General features: G+C 43.6%; 1 protein-coding gene across 2 annotated transcripts in view; it reads right to left on the reverse strand.

The window, feature by feature from the left end:
• PAQR8 (progestin and adipoQ receptor family member 8) overlaps positions 1 to 22,940 on the reverse strand; it is a 38,879-nt gene that overhangs the window by 14,927 nt on the left and 1,012 nt on the right. The window contains exon 1 of one of the 2 annotated variants that reach the window (XM_046638854.1): positions 9,070 to 9,102. The exons of the other annotated variant lie outside the window; for it this stretch is intronic. The gene's annotated coding sequence lies outside the window, so the exon portion shown is untranslated. Of the gene's footprint in view, positions 1 to 9,069; positions 9,103 to 22,940 lie in introns of those variants that run through there. 2 annotated transcript variants of the gene reach the window in all.

The following is a 22,940-nucleotide window of genomic DNA, read 5'->3' on the forward strand; positions in this document are numbered from 1 at the left end:
GGGGGGCAGCGAAGGGGAGAAAATTACATGACATCTACGGTTAAGGCAGTTGTCACATTCTCTTAGCTTGGAAAAGCCAGTCTACACAATACTGTCAAGACTTTCCCCACAGCACACAAGCCCAAATGGCCTTAATAAATCAGTCAACCCCTGACCATATGGGTACCTGGCGTGGCTGAACCCTGACTATAAAACAGGTGAGGTACACCTCTGTGCCACAGACGTGCCAGGAGCACATGCCACCTTCCGGGCTCAGTGACCTCTCTACCTCTGAATCTTTTCCTCTGCAGCTCCCCATAATATCGACAGAAGGAGACAGGAAAGACAATCTTAATTTGCTGCTGTGCCCCAGGGAAGATAAGCAGAGCATACTTCTCCGAATGCTTTCTTCTCTTCCTCCAGCTGGAGCTCTCTAGCTGAGATTCCTGAATTTTCTTTATTGTTACTTCCTATACCTCCCACACCTCAACTCGAGCAGGACTATTTTCAAAATGCATCATTGCAGACACAGCATGCACCTTCCACGTGCAATAAATAGCATCTGTGTTTAATTCTAGTGGGAGAATTCGGAGGAGCTGGGGACAGTTTAGAACACACTGGTCAATCAACGGGGTTGGGGGGTGTGATGACCATTTTTCTTCGGAGACTTCTTGTTTGGGTAAAGGTAAGCTCTGCTGTCTGGAATGCCAGTTAATTAAAGCCCAGAGACAGGAGTCTCCCAGAACTTTCCCTAAGAGTGTAACCACTGGCTTCATCAGCCGCGGTTTGGCTTCAGTTACGCAGCCTCCCAGCTTCATTTAGCCCTCTCGCCTGCAGGAAGCTCCATCACCCATCTGCAAACCTGCCGGGACCGGGCCAGCCCGGGTGAAGCCTGAGGAGAGCTGCAGATTTCCACTGGCAGGAGATCAATCTTGCAATTGTACTTTGCATAGCAGAAGAATCTGATAACAAAGGAAGCCTGGGCTGGAGCACTATGCGAGGAATGCAGTTTCCCTAGCTATTAACTTAACCCTTTTGCTGCTAAGGCAGTACACTCTCCCGCCGGTCCCAAGACCCAGACTTTTTATTTGCTACCAAGAATCAAGCAAGTCACTTCATTCTCAGTTTCTCTTTAGATATCCTCCAGGCCTTAGTTCACCTCCACATCAGAGAAGGAAGCCTTCTCTGGGCCATCTTGATTTCTTTTCTCCCTGAAGGTTTATCTACCTATTCCACACATTTGGTGAGCAGAACGTCCGGACTCGTACGCTACTTCACTGTTGTGAGTGTAGGGCCTTGTCTCTCCTATGTATTAGGTTGCAAGCTCCTTGAGAGGGAGCACTGACTCACCCATCCTTTATTTCTCCCATCAGCAACTGCCAGAGTAAAGGAGCCCCAGAATGCATCAATCGACAATTGTTCAAAGACAGTGAAATAAGACTCTCCTTTGGTCCTCTTTACTTCTAAAGGTAAAACTGGGGAGATCTTAGATAATGAAAATGTGAGCTATTTTTCAAGAAGGAAACAACATTTGAGTTGGATGTTTTTTATCTGTGGGTGGTTCATCTACGTGATAGGTGTCCATAACGGTATTTAAATTGTTAACTGGATTTTCAATCACCAGCTCACTTTGCTCCATCTTCTGTTACCATCTGTACTTTTGTGCACAAGAAGCCCTAACAAAGATGCAGGAAATAGAGAGGTCAGGCAGAAGAAAAATAAAGTGAAATAACATTGGAGCTGGAATTAGGAGACCTAGTTTTTGATTCTTGTTGCATAGGAGAAGGCAGAACAGACTGTCCTGGTTCCCTGAACGAGCCACACATTTCACGTCGCCAATGTTCATTGTACCCCTCCATGCCTGCAAAACCTGCTTCTCTCTCGCATTCGGGCTCAGATATAACCTCCTCTGTGAAGTGTAGCAACAGCCTCAAGCAGATTCATCATGTCCTGTTATACGCTCTTAGCATTATGTTGTAACTGGTCGTACATGCACCTTTTTTTACATTAAATTGTGAAACTCATTGAGTTGCACGAGGAAATTACTCAAGACATTTTCAAAAGCATTTTAGTTTATGTTACTTGATTGTGAGAATAACTGAGGCATAGAGACTTTCAGTGACCTATTCAAAGCCCTAAACCAAATCAGCCCTAAGGTATGGGCAGACCCCACTGCTTCTGACTTTTGTGCCCCAAGAGCTCAGCTGCCTGTGTCTCAAAAAAAGCAAGTCCATCAAACATGAGTGGAAAAGGAAGAGCTAGATCAGAAGTGAGTGCCTGGCTACCTCTGAGCTGATGATGGACCAGGAATGCTGGCTCACAGTCACATCCTGGGTGTGTTTCCAGAGCCTCACTCCCAGGACATTCCACGAGGGCTCTCCCGAGGGTACCCCTGAAGACTCCTCTCCACTTCCCAGCGTGGTTGCTTCTACAACTTGAAGTCGTAATCATAATCAGTAGCTGATTTGGTTAAAAACCATTAGTTATTCCATAGAGGAGCTTCATTTGAAAAGTTAATCTACTCAGTTCAGATCACTAACTGTGAACGGCCACACAGCTCCAGCTTTCACCTCCGTATAGTACAACTACCCACCTGCCTAGCCTGCAAGTCCTACAAGGCAGTGATTACTCATCACTCAGGATTATTTTAGCTCCAAGATCTCAGACTTGAGCTTCCTCCTTCCTGATCACAACATTCCTGACCTCCACATGTTCTATTTCCTCACAAGTGCTAACATACTCTGGGCTCCAGTCCCCCAACCTTTCTCCTCTCTTAGTCTACCTGCCTCATCTGGCCCCACTGCCAACCCAACACAAACCAGCCCCAGTCCAGCCACTTCATCTCTACCCTGGCCAGGCCTCCTCACCCTCCACCCCTCCACTGGGTCGGCCTGCACAGCCCCACCTCGATCACACCTAATTTCTCTTTTTTCCTCACCAGGTACTATGTACTGCTATGGAAAACCATAAAACATCATGAAACCATTATGAATTCATGGCTTTTAATCCTCAACCCAGACTTTACTAGATCCATCTGGATGTCCCAGCAGTGCCTGAAGCATTGTGTATATAAACCAGACTTCTCCTGCTGTACCAAGTTGTTACTGGTATCATCAATCTCTCAGTCATCAAGCCTTGAAATCAAAGTGAAATTTCTCCTCCTCTTCCTGCTTCCCTCAAAGCCCAAGCATCAAATCTTTTTTTTCTTAAACAGCAGGATATCCAAAATCTAGTCCTTCCTTTCACCTCCCCTGCAGGCTCACATACTGTCCAAGATAACCTCCTAACTGACCTTGCATCCTCCGATCTCCAGCTCCAGTTCCATCTTATTTGATTTGGCTAAAGTTCAGCTCTGAAGATGACAGGCCTCAAAGCCACCAGGAGCCCTCTCCTCTCTGCCAACTAAAGCCCACACTCCTGAGGCTGGCAGGCACAGCCTCCCATGTCCTGGTCCTAATCTGCATCTTCAAGCATCACCCACTGCCTGCTTTCGTGCAGAAGAAAACAGTGAATAGAACAGAATATGTCAGGGTGTGCCCCACATCTTAGGCAGAAGAAACGACATGAAACTCCTGGTTCCTAAAATAAAAGACATTTCTTACCAAGGGTCATGTTAAAGCTTGATGACCACTGATCTACACCATTCGCTATTCTTAAACATGCCATGTGACTTTCTCTTTCATTTTGAAATTACGAAATATTTCAAGTATACAGAAAAGTATAGAGAATAATAGAACAAACAATTATTTGTCAAAACTCTTGACATGTCAGATTTACTTTAGATTTAAACATCTCTATGTATATATATAAGGTGTGTATGTGTGCATATATGAGTGTATGCCTGTCTGTCTATAAAATAGATGCAACTGCGACCAAGCCTTCTGTCTCCATCCATTTCCTTCCCTCCCCACCAGCAGCAGTCATACACTGAATTTGGTGTTTTCTATTCCCACTAATGTTTTCACGTGAAAACATTATGACACTATAAAATTATATAACTACATGGAATAATATAATAAAAACATCATGAAACTAAATATCCATAAACAGTATATATTTTTTGTTTATTTTTAACCATTAGATAAATTTTGTACCTAACATTCTGCAGCCTTCTTTGTTTCATTTAAGATACGGGTTGTGTTTTTTCCACACTAATTGTGACGTGATGCTCTAGTTGATTCATTTTTTTCTGAATATTTTTCCAAATACCACAATTTATTTATTCCTCCTCCTGTGGATGGACACGCAGGTTGTTCCAGGTTAATTGCTTTGACAAACAGGGCTGCCGGGTAGTTTGTACATGTCTTCTTGGGTATATGCCAGGAAGGGGATTCCTCTTCAGGTCTTTGTCCAGGCTGTTCCCTTTACCTGGAATGGGCCCCTCCCGATCTCTACCTCGGAAAACTTTATCCATCCCTGCAGTCACCTCTCAGATGCTGGTTCTTCCAGGCATTCCAATTTACCCAGTCAAAGAAATATCCTCTGTCAGTTCTCCTGCCACCTTCAGTTTGCTTTACTTAATGACACCATCACATATAACTCTGTGCTGTAGTTGTTTGGGTCCTTTTCTTATATCCCTAGTAGGCTCTAAGTTTCTTATAGGCAAGTACTGGGTCACATGGCATTAAATTTCCTCTCCTCCCCACTTAGAGCCTAGCACATGTATTTGCCCAGTGGACCCTCAGTGAATCCAGTGATCTTTCCTTCTTTGCTGCTCACTACTGCTCTCACCATCTAACGACATATATCTACACCTAATGGCTGTACATTCCCATGCATTATCACTTCACCATGGGGGTAAAGAGAAGCCTGTCTATCACTGGCACTGTATGTTGGGAGAAACTGGAGGTACAGGAGGATATCTTTTTTGTTGTTGTTAAAGATTGGCACCTGAGCTAACAACTGTTGCCAATCTTTTTTTTTTTTTCTTTTCTGCTTTTTCTCCCCAAATCCCCCTAGTACATAGTTGTACATTTTAGTGGTGGGTCCTTCTAGTTGTGGCATGTGGAATGCTGCCTCAACGTGGCATGATGAGTGGTGCCATGTCTGCGCTCAGGATCCGAACCAACAAAACCCTGGGCCGCCGCAGCTGAGCGCGCGAATTTAACCACTCAGCCATGGGGCTGGCCAAGGGGGATATCTTGAGCTTGATAATCAGCCAGGGCTAAATGACCATGGGCAGCTGCTTATGTATAAAGATGAAGGAAAATACTCTTCCTCCTCTCTTTATTGTCAAAGCATCCAAGATATTACATTTATGCCAAAAATTTCATAAGAATTTTGTTCAGAACTAAAAGAAATCAAACATTGGACAGACAAGATTACTCAAAAATGGGGGAGGGAGGGTGATTCTTGAGATTGGTGCTGTGCTTTTTCAGTCAACCAATGCTTACTGCCATCAGCATAGAAAGAACTCACAGAAGGAATCCATTCCTCCTCTCTACCTGGTCTCCAGGACCTTAGCCATCACTGTGTAACTTGAGCCTGGGGAGAGAGCCACAAACAGCCATGTGTGTTTTGAATGGCTGCTGGTGCAGCTTCAGCATCCTCGGCCAGGGCCAGGATTGTGGAGGGGCACAGGTGCCTGTCCACCCACAGATGTTCATCTCCCCTCCAAGTTCAGTGGGTGGGGGTGGGGGATGGACAGGGACTTCTTCGTGATTCCAAAGTAGAGATTCATGCTCGTTATACATCTTTTTTATTAGACATGGAAAAGGGTAAAAAATCAGATATGGAAAAATCAGTTCAAGAACCCAGTGCTGCAAACTTCTTTCAAGTTTTTCATGAGTACAAAGTATTGGCTTAAATGATAGCAAGCTGATCCCTGTTTATCCCAGCCTCATAAATTAGTAAAAAATCTTGTCCAGATCACTGGATTTTTATAAGCAGCTCACCATTCCCTACCATATGACCCACCACAGAGAGAATATGAAGGAGTTTCAAACTTACATTGGAAATGGCCTAAACAACAACCTGCAAATTTACGAGTAACTGAAAAATCAAACTCCTGATTGTTATCGCTAAGGTACAGTTTATTTTAGAAAGGGCCACGTATAAGGACAACCATTTCTCTTTACTGTAACAGAACCTCAAGTCTCAGCTCACATCTGACTATAATCTGTGCAAGCGCTACCTGACGGCCTGGATTGTTTTTCTGAAGTGAAATGCCCACGGCCCAGTCTCTGACTCAGCAGCCAACAATGTAAACTTTACTGATACACACTACTTGATCATTGTCTCGGCATGGCCACACACCTGCTGCGGGCCCTGGAAGATTCAGACAATCATTATGACGGCAGCCAAGAGACAAGGAACTCCTTCCAGGTCTTGCTCAAATCTCACCTTCGCCACTGCCCTATTGATTGAATATTGCATTTGCACCCTCCCCAGCACGCCAGAGCCCCCTTACTCTCCTCAACGTTTTTTGTTTTCTGTAGTACTTTTCACTCTGTGATTTAACATATTATTTTATTTCTCACACTTCAAAAAAATTATGGTGGAATACACCTTACATAAAATTTACCATCTCCACCATTTTTAAAAGTACAGCTCGGTAGTATTAAGTACATTCACATCATTGAGCAAAGAATCTCCAGAACTCCTCATCTTTGCAAAACTAAAACTCTGTACCCATTAAACACCACCACCCCATTCCTCACTTCCTCCAACCCCTGGCAAACAGCCTACTACTTTCTGTCCCTATGAATTTGACTACTCTAGGTATCTCATATAAGTGGAATCATACAGCATTTGTCCTTTTGTGACTAGCTTATTTCACTTAGCACAATGTCCTCCAGGATCATCCATGTTGTAGCAGGTGTCAGAACTCCCTTCCTTTGGAAAGCTGAATCCTATTCCATTGTATGCATACACTGCATTTTGTTTATCCAGTCCTCTGCTGATGGACACCTGGGTTGCTTCCACTTTTTGGCTATTATGAATAACACTGCTATGAACATAGGGGTACAAGTATCTCTTCAAGACCCTGCTTTCAATTCGTATGGGTCTGCACTCAGAAGAAGAGTTGCTGGATCATTGGTCATTCTATTTTTAAATTTTTTGATGAACTGCCATACTGTTTTCTATAGCAGCTGCACCATTTTACATTCCTGCCAACAGTGTGCAAGAGTTCCAATTTCTCTCCATCCTTGTCAACACTTGTCATTTTCTGGAGTTTTTTTTTTTTTTTTATTGTAGCCATCCTAATGGGTGTGATGTTAATATATTATTTTTTTTATTATGTATAGTGTCTGTCTTCCCTAGTCACACTGCTGGCCCAGGATATAAGCCCCACTAGCAGAGGGATCTTTGTCTATTTCGTCCACTGCTGTATCCTTGCACCTAGAACAGTACTTGGTATATAGTAAATGCTCAGTAAACATTCATTATGAGAATGAATAAACGAATGGGTGGTAGACAGACACACTGAAAGTATACTGGCCTTTACATTCCTTTCCAAGGAATTGGAATTACATTCCAAGGAATGTAAACATACACATACACACACATTGCCTTTACCCAAGTTACTTAGGACCTTTCGAAAACAATTATCCCTTTACAAATAGTTGCTTAGTGTCTACTATGTGCCACTACTATGTTCAGTATTATTCCAATGGAAATTCTGAAACATATGAGATTCAGTTTTTTGGAGAGGTCATAAGAAATCCATAAGTAAACCAACGAGACAAGCTACAGTCCACAGAAAGCGTAGTTATTATCTGGCATGGAGAACATCCAATGCCCATTTGATATCTCTGCTCAGCTGTAACCAAGATATCTCAAAATGAACTCGACCAAGAGATGGGAGCTTCCGGAATAAACCTGCTTCTCTCCCATGCTCCTTCTTCCCATCTCAGTAAATGGCTGCACCCAGGTGCTCAAGCCAGACACCAGGGACATATTTTTCCCTCATCTGAACCTGGGACTCTTCTCATCCAGTGGCCAATAATAATTATTATAATGACTCACATATATTGAGCATTTATTCTATGCTGGGAACAGATCCACGTTCCTTGCATGTTATTAACTTAAATTCCTCACAATCCTAAGAAACGCAACACAGGTGAGGAAACAGGCTAAGTTCCTTGGCCAAGGTCACCCAGCCAGGAAGTGGTGGAGCCAGAATCTGTACCCAGGGAGTCTTGCCCCAGAGGCCATGAGCTGAAATTCCACACTATTCAGGAGACGCCTTCTGTTTCAACCTCATTTATTGAAAATCATTCTAAAACGTATTAGATCACTTTCACTCGTGAATATCATTTTGACAATTCAGAACTGTACAGGTCCTTCATCTCTGGATACCTGTAATCATCATGCAGCTTGGATAATGGAGGTACCAATGATCGAGAAGACCGGACAGTGTCTATGGTGAGCCTAGGCCCTTACCGGAGAGTTGTTCTTAGAACTTTTTTAATAGAACTTTATTTTCCTGTGTTTTGATGTTTTTTCTACAAAGTGGAATAAGCCAGTGAAAAAGCAGTTTAACTAAAGTCTTTGATTAACTAAAACTAAGTCGAAGTAGAGACACTGTCATTAATATCAACAAGGCACATCCATTATAAATACCATTTAAAAATGGACAACTTTTTCTTCTTTGACGTTGTATTGATCTTGGAGGCAAAGTGAACTGGAAGGCAGAAGGCCCAAATCCTACTCTCATCAAATTAAATGAATCACAAACTTAAAAATAAACCACCATCCTTCTGGCACCGGCAGTGCCATCTGTAAACTGAGAATAATAAAGGCCAACAAACTGAGATTTCCGAATTAACGCTGGAAAAAAAAAAAAAAGGAATGTAATTACAAGCAGAAGACAACATGGGTGCGGGTCCAGAAAGTGTCACTTCCAAACTTATTCAGCGTCTAATAGCCACCATTATATAAGTTTACCATCAAGCGAACTCAAGTAAGATGCTTTTAAATAAGATGATTTTAACCCAAAGGGTGCATTTTAAAGTCCCCAGGGTGCCTTTAGAAAACAAAAGATGCAGTACCAGCCAGAAGCTATTCCTGCAGATCATATGGTCCTGAGAAGAGACAAGCACTCATTGTTACCAGAAAATTCAAGGTCACTGCTTGCAGTTTCCTTACCATCACCCCAGTGCTGCCTTCAACAAAGGACTGCAGTATCTACTGAAAAGTTGCAATTATTCCCCAGCTGGCCATTTCAGCCTCACTGGCCACTCCTCCCTCTGGAGAATTCAATTACTTCGGACATTCCCAAATCACAACAGCAAATGGTGTTTTCTGGCCCTTTTTTTCTATGACACCCAAAAAAAGATGGAGAAAGTAAAGAATAATCACAAACCAGAAGCAATTTCAGCTTAAGTATGATTTTTAGACAAGCAGTACTAGATATGAGTACACGCTTAAGGGAGGGGGGCTCTAAATTTAACCTGATTTTTAAAAAATACTTGGCCAATCTAATGTTTGGACCTGCATGGATTTTCCCCTCCTCTCCCCTCCACTACCTCCAATATCCAGCTGAGACTTCTGAAATGGAAAAGGGCCTCTGTTGGTCCTTGCTGTTAAAGCAAAAGCATTCCAAAATGAGCCTTGGTTTTTCTTGCAAAAGAATGTGCTGTTGATTAAAACAACAAGACAAAACCACACGCGTGCATACACAGCCTGATCTTCACCACCCAGATGGCAGCCCTCTGTCAATCTTCCTGGAGACAGCCAGGCCCAGAGCAGCCCGCGCAGCTTCTGCCTGCACAGCTGGTCAGGCGTTCATGATTTCTGGTGACCACAGACCAGCCTAAGCCATTCCTACAGCTCAGTACATTATCTGTAATATGGTCATGAATACTTAAAACATCTGTCAAGGAAGTCCTGTTGCCTCATAGGTGTTAGCTTAATACCCTCCAAATTTCTTCAAAAGTAAAGAGAACTGTTGGTCAGCTGAGAGTGAGTGAATTACAACTAGGCACTAAGTTTCTTGCTCTCGCACCTCATTAAACGACCCTAAATCTAAACTCAGCTTAATACAACTGCTACACCAGATTAGGAACTCCTTACGGACAGGCTCTGGGCTTCCATTTCCTTTATATTCCCCTTGAGCATTCAGCATTCCATTTCTCCCACACAAAGAATGACTTTAATTAGTCTTACTGACTAACCAATCTACTAACCCACTGAAGGACCCACGATGGGTTGAAAAGGGAGAGTCACGATCCCCGTGTCCTCCATGAACTATGAGCACTTAAAACATTTTCCCCTGTCATCTGCTTTCCAGAGAGCATTCAGCATTCTCCGGTGGTAACATTTCCCCGCCCTCTGATCTGCTTCTTGGGGAAAGAGGAGCGCTGGTCTCTCGCTGTTAGTGACCAAATGTGACTGCTGGCAGAAAGGTTCCGGGGCTTCAGTGTGGGAAGAGGCCTAAGGACCACGGACTCAGGAAACGACAAATAGATTTCACCCCTGTGCCAGCCCTGTTGGTAGCACTTCCCGGAGTCCAGGACTGAGAGGCATTCCAGGCCTGGGTGGAGCTCGGAGGGGAGCCGCTGAGATCAATTTACGGTGTCTGCCACAGGCTCCTGAGGGAGACCAGGCTCAGGAGGGAGCCGCGGCACAGAGCACACATCTGTCATCCCTGAGCACACTCTACTATGAGAGCTAAGCGACTTGCAGTCCACTGTTGTCCTTACTTGACTTTTTTTAAAAGTTGAAGTGCTTCAGTCATAAAAATCTATTTCAAAACACTTGCCACAACAAATATTTTTTAAAAAAGTATTCCTTGAAAAGGACACCAGTTGAGGTCCCAGAGGGAGCCAAAGGTGGAATTTCTAAGCTCTTCCTCAACTGCACCTTGACAAGTACCACCTTTTGGTGCCCCACAGGTGAGAGGGTTAAGAAGGAGCTGGACAGTTCTCCAGCAGTTACCTGGCTTCTGTGATGGGACCGCATGGGGATGGGGGAAGGCAAAGAAGCCGAGGTATGAGAATCAAGTCAATGTCAGGGATCCCAAAGACGAAGGAAAGTATTCAGCAGAAAAAGCCAATGTGATGTTTGTTTTGATAGGAGAAATGGAGAGTCAATTTCTTGACTTTGAACCAGCAAAGCTCTCTTGATCAATCAGCCAATAGTATTCACTTGCTTTCTGCTCTGTTCTTAACACTGATTGGCCAAGTGGGCGTATACAAGGCAACATGGTTCCTTTCATACCAGCTTTATACTCTCTCTCCCTCTCCCCTGAGGTGGGCGGGGACGCCAGGGGCCAGGGCAGCTCTCTGGAGAGACAGAGTTGGCCTCCCAATATCTACTCTGTGTTGTCAGCCAACTGGCTCCCAGGTGAGGAGAACATTTTTGGCAGTAATCATAGTACACAGCAGGCAAGAGACCTTAAGAAAAGGCAAGGGAGAGGAGGCAGCCATGTGATTCCAGAGACAAATAAACGCAATTAGCTGTGCTGGAAACAAACTGAAAAGACTCAGTGGGAAGACGCTGACTCCTTCTGCCAAGAGAGAAAACCAAAGGAAAATTCATTTTAAAAGAAACCTTTTACTTCCCTGGGCAGCCACGGCCCAATGACAATCACATTTCCTGTCAAGTCCTTTTCCTTGTGGGTTTCTCTGACATTTCAAACACTATTACAATAATGGTGCTTTATCAGTTTCTCTGCCCAAATAGAATCCACTAATATTTCAGGCAGGTCCTTTCATTCCTGGAGATGACAATTCCAAGCCTTGCACAGCCATTCTGTCCCTGTGAACGTAAACAGACTCAATTTACAGCAACGGTCGGCCAGCTGAATCCACAGAAATCAATAGTCATGTCCCTGGGAGTTTGCTCTGCTACTCCCAGGATCCAGTTCCACGGTGTAGCATCAGCCACAGCAGAGAGATCTAGTGGCAGCCACGCAGCATGGGGTTAAAAGGACGGGCTCTGGAGTCAGGCAACTGGGTCTGAAGCCTGACTCTGCCACTTACAAGTTAGGTGACCTTGGCAAGTAATTTAATCTCCTTGTGTCTCATTGTCTTCATTTATAAAAGAAAGGTATAATGGTACCTGACTAATAGGGTTGTTGTGACGTTTAAAGCATTATAATAAAAGAGTCCTTATCTTTTAGAAATACATTCTGAAATGCGCACAAATAATGATATGATTTCTGGATTTGCTTCAGAATCCTCTGGAGGTAAGATATACACAAAGAAGCTGGCCATGAGTTAATAATGTTGAAGTTGGGGCATGGGCATGTGGGGGCTTATTATACCACCCTGTCCACCTCCGCCTGTTTGAAATTTCCTATAATAGAAAGTTCAAGACAGAGAGAAGATAATACGGGTAAAATTGTTAGCACACAACATGTGCTCAAGAAATGTAAACTGTGATAGCTCAGAGAGGGTCTTGAAGACATTGTTTCTAGGTCAAAGAGGCACTGTGAGAGCAGCCTGCCCCTCTAGAAACATGAGTAGGTTCCGGGGCCAGCAATAGGGGAGAAAGGGCACCCACCGAGAGCTTCACTGTCACTCCAGGCCATGCATTATTGCCTCAGCTCTTCACCATCAAACGTGTTTTAAATTGATTATTTTTAGTACTCTGTGCTTTGAAAGTTTACTGAATCAACCATATCCACTAAATATTCACTACCCCATACCTTTTACTCAGATACACATCATCACAAGTCAGAGTTTCAAGTCAGCTTTAGAGGAGCTGGCAGGTGACTCCAAACCAAGCTGCTATCACCCAGAGGAAAGCAAAGCATTTCCAAGTTTTAACAGCTTGAGTAGCTCTCTGACGCACACATACCACTTTTATAGGCATGTGAAATAATGAAAAAATGCTCAATGCACATCGACACCATCTCTACATCCTGTCCTCTGCCACCAGAGTCTATGCCTCCAGTAGGTTCAGGGAACCGCATATATAAATTCAGTCAGTCCCAGAAAATCCTAGCTTCTGGAATCCCTTAGATAGGGTGATGAGCTGGACAGACAGAACACCCCACCCTGGCCAAATTCCAGGCTAGATACGCACTCTAAGGAAGCCCTTAACTAAACCCAAACTCGTCTGCTCCACGCCCTCTCACAAACAAGGAATCCGCCATCCCAGCTCTGCCACTTACTGACTCTAACGGCCTTGGGCTAGCCACTTCATCTCTGTTTTCTCATTGGGAAACCGGGATATCTCCCTCCTAAGGTTGTTTCAGGGAATAGAGATAATGCAAATAAAGTGCAGTGCACAAGGCCTGGCACAGAGTAATTGCTCAATACACGGTAGCCACTTTATATCTTATGTGCCTTTATGTACACATGGATGCATCATTACCTCCTTTGGAATCTGGTTAATATATTTAGACACAGTGTTTCTCCAGGCCACGAGAACTTTCACAGCCACATAATTATAAACGGTTTAATATTTTCTTTCTCTTTCACGTGACAAAATTTTGATGCTGGTGCACTCAATCTTGTCCTCCAGAGCTCCTGTACAGATAACTAGGTTGCTGCTGTCAATACCTACGTGTTCTTTCCTACGGGATTCTTCCCTCTCTCCTTTCATACATGTTTTGTGACAGTGTCTTTTAAACAGAAAAATTATAAAAAGTAAAAAGTAAGAAGAAAAATGTGGTCCAATTCAAGTCTAGCAAGGCCATTTTATCACTATCATGAAATGCTTGCTGAATGCCCACTGTATATACACTGTGGGGGGGGGGTGTCAATGGGTGACATGAATGTGAATAACAAAGTGGGACCCCACTGGCACAGACTGTAGGGTAATCCAGTGGCAATGAGGCTTCTCCAGGGAAGTTCAGAGTGAACCTAAAATCTTTATCTCATCCTTATTCTTTATTTTCTCTCTCTCTTTTTTTCTTTTTAAGATTTTTTTATCTTTCCGCGCCCAGGATCCAAAGCAGCGAAACCCTGGGCTGCCAAAGCAGAGTGCGTGAACTTAACCACTTGGCCATGGTGCTGGCCCCCTCATCCTTATTCCTAACCTTACCTAAAACCAGCTCTCTTTCCCCCATCCTGATTTATTTTTCTTCATAGCATTTTTTTTTTTTTTGAGGAAGATTGGCTCTAAGCTGATATCTGTGCCAATCTTCCTCCATTTTGTATATGGGATGCCGCCACAGCATGGTTTTGATGAATGGTATATAGGTCTACGCCCAGGATCTGAACCTGCAAACTCTGGGCTGCCTGAAGCAAAGGGCATGAACTTAACCACTAAGCCACCAGACTGGCCCCTCTTCATAGCATTTTCACTACCCAAAATTATCTATTTCCTGATTTACTTGTTTATTGTCTGTCTCCCCCCAAGAGAACATATGTTACACGAGAGGAGGGATCTTGTTCATCTCTGGATCTCCGACACCTAGAACGGTGCCAAGCACAGAGCACACCCTTGAAAAATCTTTTTTAATGAATGATTTCATTTCCTTCTTCCTTTCTCCAAACACCCAACTGCAAAAAGGAACCTAGATCTGAAATCCTGCCCTATCTATTCCCTCTGTAGCTGAGCCCTGTGACCCAGTGCAGAAGACAGAGTATAAACAAATAAACATGTAAGATGTGAAGTGGTGCCACGTGATATGAAGAACAGTGAAGAAAGATGAAGCGATTTCCTCAGGCCTCACATACACATATACTGTTCCGACGTGGCCCTCTGTGCTGTTTATCCCATCAGAAACACCCACCTCTCAATCTAAATGTTACCCCAGCTCTCACTTGGGTTGTTGCTCCTGAATTATACTCCGACTGTACGAGTCACACTGACTTTCCCTTTTCTAAGCCGAGTGGCACAACCTACTACCATTGCTTCACAGCCCAGCACTTAATGTCTAAGGACTTCTCTCTCTTTCATGTGAGAAAAATTTGATGCTTTGAATGTATTATAGGCTCCTTAAGCCCAAAAACCATGCTTCTGCTTCTCTTGTACCCCTCCAAGTATCCAGCCCAGGGTTAAGCACTTATAAAGTGGCCGAAAAGTCCCTGTTGATGAACTGACAGATTTAGCATTTGAACCCCTCCTCTGCTGCTCTGGGAGGATTCCACTCACACCATCAGAACATCTATTTGCTTTTTCTCCTTCTTTCTCTCAAGTGCTCCTCTGTCAGAATGACTCTGTGGCTGCAAAGATCTAAAATATGAACATCCCAGATGAGAGAGAAATTGTCAAGGACCCTGTGAATTGACAGCGGACACTCAGATGGTGGCATTACTTCTGGGGATGTATGCCCTAAACAACTAGTTATCATTCAGGATGTTTTAAAGAGAGAGAGAGGAAAAAAAGGCCATGCAATTCAAGAAATACCTACAGCACTTCATGAATTAACCTGAATCTCTTCACCAAACCAAGATTTGATGAATCAGTTTCTGCCTTCCTGAAATGCTGCCCAGTTTCACTGACATTCTTGGAGCTTTACCTGAACCCGTCTGGACGAGATTCTAGTACTGCAGCCAATTCCAGCATCGGCAGTAGCCCATGAACGAAACGGGCTAATTCCACTTTCTAAAGTGCTCCAGGTTCCTGGCAACTCAAGACAATAATATTAATGTCTTTATCTTGCTTAAGTGCAGGAGTAAAGAAGCTAAGATGAGATTCCTGGAATAAATTCTTTGGGCAGTCACATACACCAGGGAGAATACAAATTTTCTAATTCAAGAGCCATTTCACGCCAACATTGATTTTACATGATCCTCCCTTTTCTTCCATATTTTATACAACTTTACCAATCCTCTTTAGAATGCATCTAAAAAGAAAATGAGAAGATAGTTTTGACCAAGAAAAAGTTTCATTTCTCACAAAAGTATGATCTACGGGCAGTATTCAGCAGGGTATGTGTATTTTAATTCCATCTACAATTGGTTTGGGTAAGTGTAGCCCTCTTCCGGTTTCCAGACTGTAGACTTATCTTTAACCTCTTGGGGATTCTCTTAGACTCCAAAGAGCACGTGCTGAGGATGGGACAAATAGAGTTTCAAGCTACCGATGAAAACATCTTTCATCCTTGCTTTTCTTAATCTTGAACTACATCACCCTACAAGGATAAATGTTACTGCCCTTAATGCTAGCTGTCTCAAGACCAACAAAAACCTCTTAAGTCAATAACCCTCGCTCCAATCTCCCTCAAATTCTTACAGTCCTAGGAACAGGGCATTGGTTAAACTCAGGAGTCGGCTCAGCCTGGAACGGGGGAGAGCTAGCCTTGGCTCTTCTCTGGGTTTGCTCGTCTTGAAATCCTGAAGTCTCCCATTTCCTCTATTATATATTAACACTCGTCATAATTATTCTTAATCCACTCATTCAACAAATACTGTTGTGATATTGAACGTTCCTCACCTAAGAAACTAGGGAAAGTTTATTAGCTATCTAGACAGCTTGGAAGCTTGTACTCTCCCAGACAGGCAGAGAAGAAAAGTCTTCCATAAGCCCCAGGCTTAACTCACCCCGATCATCCAGCCCACTGACTCAGAGCAGACAGCGGTCCCCCACCTTTGGGGAAGTGGGGTTTCTGAATGTCATGTGGGATAACGTGAAGACTAACTTTTCCACTGCAAGCTTCTGAGGTGGTAGCCAACCAGCCCCCTCCTATTTATACATGGCCTGAGCTTTGCATTAGCCTGGCGATTTCAGCCCTGTGCACAGGTATCAGAAAGCCACGATAAACACTTTCCCCACCCATCTTTGAAGCAGAGTGTCATCTCAAAAACTTACCTCCAAACTGTAAATTCCACAAGGGCAAGGATTGCATTTTTGCTCATCAATCTATTCCCAGTATTTAGTACAGACCCCAGCCCTTAATATTTGGTGAATGAATGAATGAACAAGATATAATTTTATTGCCAGACCACTGAGAAGTCCATCAAGATCTTACTCCATAAGGGTTAGTGTTCAGGTTCCTTCTCAGCCAGGACTCCCTAAGTCACACCACGGATTTCAGCTGTTCGCGGCAGTAAGCATCACAAACAGCTCGGATGGGGTCTGGGCAGCAGAGAGGGCTTTCCTCCCTTCTCGCTGGGACACGGAGGGTTCCACCCACACACACGAGGAAAGCTGAGCAGAAGCCACAAGTACTAGAGTGTTACGGACTGAATGTCTGTATCCCCCTTCCAATTCGTATGTTGAAGTCGTAACCTCCAGTGTGATGGTACTGGAATGTGGAACTTTTGGGAAGTAACTAGGTTTAGATGAGGTCATTAGGGCTGGGTCCCATGATGGGTTTAGTGCCCTTATAAGTAGAGGAAGAGAGAGAGAGCACACACTCTCTTTCTCTCTCAGGCTTTCTCTCTCTCACTCGCTCGCTCTCTCAACCAGGAAGAGGGCCCTCACCAGGAACTGAATCTGCCGGCACCTTGATCTTGGACTTCTCAGTCTCCAGACTGTGAGAAATAAATGTCTGTTGTTTAAGCCGTCCCATCTATGGTATTTTGTTACGGCAGCCTGAGCAGACTAAGACGTGGGGCCATTTTCCCGCTACTTAAACTGGCCCCAGAGACAGGAGTGTAGAAGCTAGAGACATGCCAACAAACTAGTACTGGGGCAATAGGGAGCACAAATAGAGAATTTGGCCTTGCTTTCCAGGCCCAGCTCTGCTCCTTGGGCAAGTCACAACCTCTCTGTGCCTCAGTTTCCACATTACTGAAATGGGGTTAATAGTACCTGTCTCCTAGGATTGTTCGGAGAATTGCATGAGGTGGTACAATACACTTCCTAACAGTAGCAAGTGCTTAGTCAACAGTTGTTATTTTCACAATGCTGAAGCCAGACTCCTGCTCTAGTTGCACTTCCTTTCTCAGAGGGTCTGCTAATCACAAGAGACAGACAGATGTGCTAGACAGAGCCCTGTACAGTAATCAGAAGCCCTGGGTTGGAGTCCCTGTTTTCGCCATTTTCTCATCGCAAGTTTAACAAATTTCTTACCCCTCTCCAACTCCAAGTGTCCTTCATCTGTAAAAAAATACATGACGATATCTGCGTTCTACACTCATAGGATGGTTGTAAAAGTTGAATTTGACAAAGTAAATAAAAGCCCTTTGAAATCGGTCCAGCAGATGTTTGCACAGAAATGTTGAAGGAGGTAAATTTGTCAATATTAACTAAATAACTTTAAGGCTCTAAAACAGTGTTTTTCAAAATTTTTTGACTGCAGTCCATTAGAAGAAATATATTTTACATTGCAGACAGGCATATATTCATCACTAAAACAAAAGCTTAACAAAATGATACTTATATTACTTTGATATTTGGTTCTCTTTTTTTACTTTTCTTTTTTTTTTTTTAATGAAGTCATGAATTTTGCAAGTCATGGTCCTGACGCTCAGGTCTCACCAGGCATCAGAATAATCTGAGGAGCATTTAAAAATCTGATGCCCAGGCCCTACCTACCGAGATTCTGAATCAATGGTTTGGGGCGGGGCCAGGACATCAGCATTCTTAGACAGCTCCATGTGATGCTATTGTCCGGCCAGGACTGAGATCCATGGAACTAATGGTTCCTAGCTCACAGCTGGAAAACCACTGTGTTATTTACATCCCAATCTACTAAACACTGCACCCAGAATGCTGGCCCCCCACCCCGTTGAAGGTCTGCTGGTTACTCTGAGTGGATTACTCACTCCTGTGGCCCCAGTGGGCATAAGGAAAACACAGAGAGGCAGGAAGATCAAAGCCCAGGCTTTACAGGAGGGCCCCCTTCTCCTCCCAGATGGCCGGAAACCCCTTCAGAGCAAAAACTGGAGTGGTTTCGGAGGATTTTGTTAAAAGTGAAGGGATGCCTACAAGAACTCTTTGCTTGAGTAGGAGGGGCGAAGGAAAAGCAAAGGGAAACTGGCAGACTTCACTGCCTGCTCAAGCAGCAGAGGAAGCTCTGATCACGCACGGACAGGGGTCCAAGGAGAGCCTGGAGATAAGCTCAGTGCCAGGGGGCTTCCTGGCCTGGCCATCTCCTCCTTCCTGATGTATCCAGATTAAACAGAAAGTTCCTCCATCCTCCGTTCATCTCTGCTTTATACAAGAGAGGTCTGGGGGACTGCCTTGGTCACCTGGTTGGAGGGATCTGCAGCCCACAGTTAGCTGCCTAGCAGGACCAGGGCAGAATCTGGGCCAGAATGCAGAAGGAACCACGGATGCTGGAGGTCATCAGGCTATGTCCTTGCCCTACTCTGGGACACCTGGATGGGATCAAGAAATCTAGACTGGTCCTGTACACAATGGGTTAAAAACCAACACTATCTGTTTGAAGTACAGCCCCTGGATTTACTAACCGGCCATAATACCAAGAGTTACCAATTACCAGGCAACTTCTGTGTGCTAAGCACTTTATATACTCTACCTCACTGAAGTCCACAATCTCACTCTCTTCAGACATGCATTTTATTATAGAATCTCAGGTCTAAGAAACTCAGCCAGGGTCGTGCCAGGATGCGAATGCTGGCTGATCCTCACTCCAGATCCCATGCTCTAGACCAGGATTTCTCAGCACTCCTGACATTTGGGGCCGGATAATTCCTTGTTTTGAGAGGCTGTCCTATGCATTATACAGAGCTTAGTAGCATCTCTGGCCTCTATCCATTAGATGCCAGTAACATCACTCCCTCTCTAGCTGTGACAATCAAAAATGTCTCCAGAATTGTCAAATATCCTGAGCGGGTGCAAAATGCCCCCTTCTCCATTAAGAACCACTGCTCTAGTCTGACCCACCATGCTGTACTGTGTCCTGGTACTTTTATAAGTACATAATCCACTACTCAGAAGGCAGATAGAGTGAGAAGAAACACTGTCATGGAGGTGACCATCAGAACACTCCCGGAAAATACGGTACAACAGCAATGATACCTCCTATCCTACAGTTTAGTATCACTTCCAATTTACAGGTACTTTGATAGCCCTTATCTCCTTACATGGCATCCGGGTGCACAGAGGGACCTAATCCTGAAAGAGTTAATCCATCTCAAAAACACGAACATTATTGAGCGATCTATATATTTACCCTTCTCCAAGAAATTGAGGGAAAAGAACATGGAGGCAAATTCATATTAATCCTTAGCCCCATGAGCCATTAGGAGAAAAAACTTTTGCCAATGCATCATCCTGAGAGCACCTTGTGTGAACTTCTGGAAGACAAATCTATTCCTTGGACCCCTCTCTACCTCCTGCACAAACTTGCCTAAAACACAGAGAACTCTCACTAATGTCGAACATTTCATGAAACATCTATTTCATAGCAATGCCTAATTGATTAAAAATAAGAAAAAATTATATTCTCACATTTTTGTATCTTCCTAATTTACATATTTTAATAAATTTCACAAATCGGAAAAAAATTAATGTCAATATTTATGAAAGAGCTGAGAGCCTAGTGCCAGGTGATTCTTCCCTGTCATTTAAAAAACAAAGCTGAGCAAAACTCAAGTTTAACTGAAACAAATAAACGTCCACCAGAATCACCCCTTTCAATACAGGCCATGAGAACTGTAGCTATTTCATTAGAATATTTTATTGGATCAAGGAAAAAAAGTTACAGGAGAAGCTATTAAATCTTTTTCTTTCAGACTTTCACCAAATCATTATACCTAATACACGATCAAAACAGGAATGCTCATTTTTAAAAACATCTGAATTCAAAATAAAGTAGCTAGCTACAGTTGTTGTTAAGGTCACTCCTGAAGAACTGCTAAGAGGCCAGAGAGTAAAAGCAAAATGTTCTCATTCACATATTTATTCACCAAGCCCAGCCAAAGAGAATAGCATTACCTGGGAAATGATAAATTTGTACATGGCTTCAAAGGAATCTTAACATGAAACTATCAATGAACAATATTAATAACAAAATAGCTAGAGAGTGTTAGGCACTTACTATGTATCAGGCACTGAACTCAGTGTTCTACATGCATAAATCTTATTTAATCTTCATCCTAACCCCATGAGTACCTACTCATTAGCATCTTCATTTTAAGGTAAGAAAACTGAGACCAAAAGAGATGGAATAACTTGCCCAGGATCGCAGCTAGATCAAGATTCAAGCGATGGTTGTACAAAGCTTTATGTTAGATAACCTGAAAAAAAATTGGGAATTCAGGCAAACAGCGGAAGAAAAGGGATATCTTAAGTTAATTTTTCACACTGTGTGTCATGGAATCCCAAAACTGAAGTGGATTTTCAGCACTCATTCTCTTCCCCTCGCCTCTAGATAGATCCTTTCACATAAAAACTCAAGTGCCAGGCATTCACTACATACGGATTAAGTGACTTTCTGGGTATCTTTTTTGGTGAGAAAACAAATCTTTTGTTTGTTTTGTTTTCTGTAAAATGCACAGTGATGGAAACTGCCTGGTAAATACTACCTGGAAGGTGGAAAGAAAGGCTTATTTTCTCCAGCCCAACAGGCCATAACGTATGACAATAAGGTGATAAGACCAATTTTGTGACATACAGACCAGGGCATAAACATCCAAATGAAAGCTGCACCTCAATTACTTTCCAATCCTAACCACGTACACGTACCTTTACTGGACGTCCCCTTTAAGGCTGCCAGTCCTTCAAGAGGACTTTCATTACTCTAATGGGCATCCTTCCTATTGCAACCTCAATTCCCCACCTCAGAAGCCAAAGGTAGCCCCACACACTATTTGGCTTTTTCCCAGCTAAGGAAGGTGTGCCATCAAGGAGGTAATTCAGTAAATGCGTTGCAAACTCTGAAGGCAACTCCAAAGCAGGAACTCCAAAATTATTCTCAGCAATGACAGCATCACTAGAATTAGTACCCAGCTTGCCAAGAGGAGGCTTCTGAAGGGGAGAAACACTCATTTGAATGTACAAATACTGGCATATTTATTTTAACTTTTGGATAAAGAATTGGAAGAATCAGCTAGCTTTATGGCCAAGTGAATAATGTGCTGCTGCGATCATGATAATGCAGATTTTGGTGCAAGGTTCCGACCACCCCCTTAATGAAAAAAAGGCTTGTCCTGAAATGATACTCATGAAACGAATAAAACACTTTCCCGTTAACTTGCCTAATTACTGAAGAGATTTCCTTTTCATGAAGAAAAGAAATGAGCTAGTTGCCAACACAGTCCTTGATCTGCCCAGAAAGTTCAGTCTCCGTGTGTGTCCGAAGATGGACCTACATGCAGAGCACGGAAGAGAGTGGGGGGCATCTCTCTCCCTTTGCCCCCCAAAGCCCAGGAACTTTCCAATGGAGAAATCCACAGAATAGGATTCCCAGGTCCTCGGCCTTCCTGCACTCTAGCTGTTACACCAAATAATTAAACGAATTACCATACATAATTAACCATATAGGACAAGTTAATGTGTCAACATTATTTAACTAATTAAAGGGAGCCAGGCACCCAAGGCAAACAACAGGAAAAAAAAATAAAACAACAGACTGCACTGGTCATTTGCTTACCTTTAGACACAAACTAGGAGACCCATCCACTGGGGTCCTAAGCAGCCTAGCTCCCTGCCAAGTCACCTGGTCAAGGGCATAGCTCAGGGGAGGGTACAGAATGTGGACATCTGAGGAGGGCAGTCAAGGGCAGCCCACCTTCCTACTAACTTCAGTAAAGGGACCCTCACCAACACAACCACCCAAACCTGTACAGTGCTCCTCCTGTTTACTCGGTTGTGGAATGCTGTGCATTTGTGGGCGTGTGTGTTTGTGCGTGGGCACTGCTGATTTTACTCCAGTTTCTCCTCAGAAACAGCCTCTCACAGAGCACAGGAGGGTGGGGAGCAAGTAGTATATGTGAATCTAAAAATGACACACAGCTTTATTATGAGTTATGCCTAAGGCACACACACAGGTAGATCTTACCTGTATATTTGTAATCTCACTTCATAACTATTCAAGCCCAGACTCTTCTCATCTGGTCCCTGGGCAAAATCACTGCTAACCCAGCTCAGAAATATGGGGTGCTACAAACAGCTCGTCCGGGCCCGCGAGTGTCCCCCTTTCCGGTCTGTGCCCGAGGGCCCACAGCTGCACAGGATGCTGCGGTGACCCGCTGCCTTCAGGTCCC

This window comes from Equus quagga, chromosome 15 (assembly GCF_021613505.1).
Source record: "Equus quagga isolate Etosha38 chromosome 15, UCLA_HA_Equagga_1.0, whole genome shotgun sequence".
Taxonomy (NCBI): domain Eukaryota; kingdom Metazoa; phylum Chordata; class Mammalia; order Perissodactyla; family Equidae; genus Equus; species Equus quagga.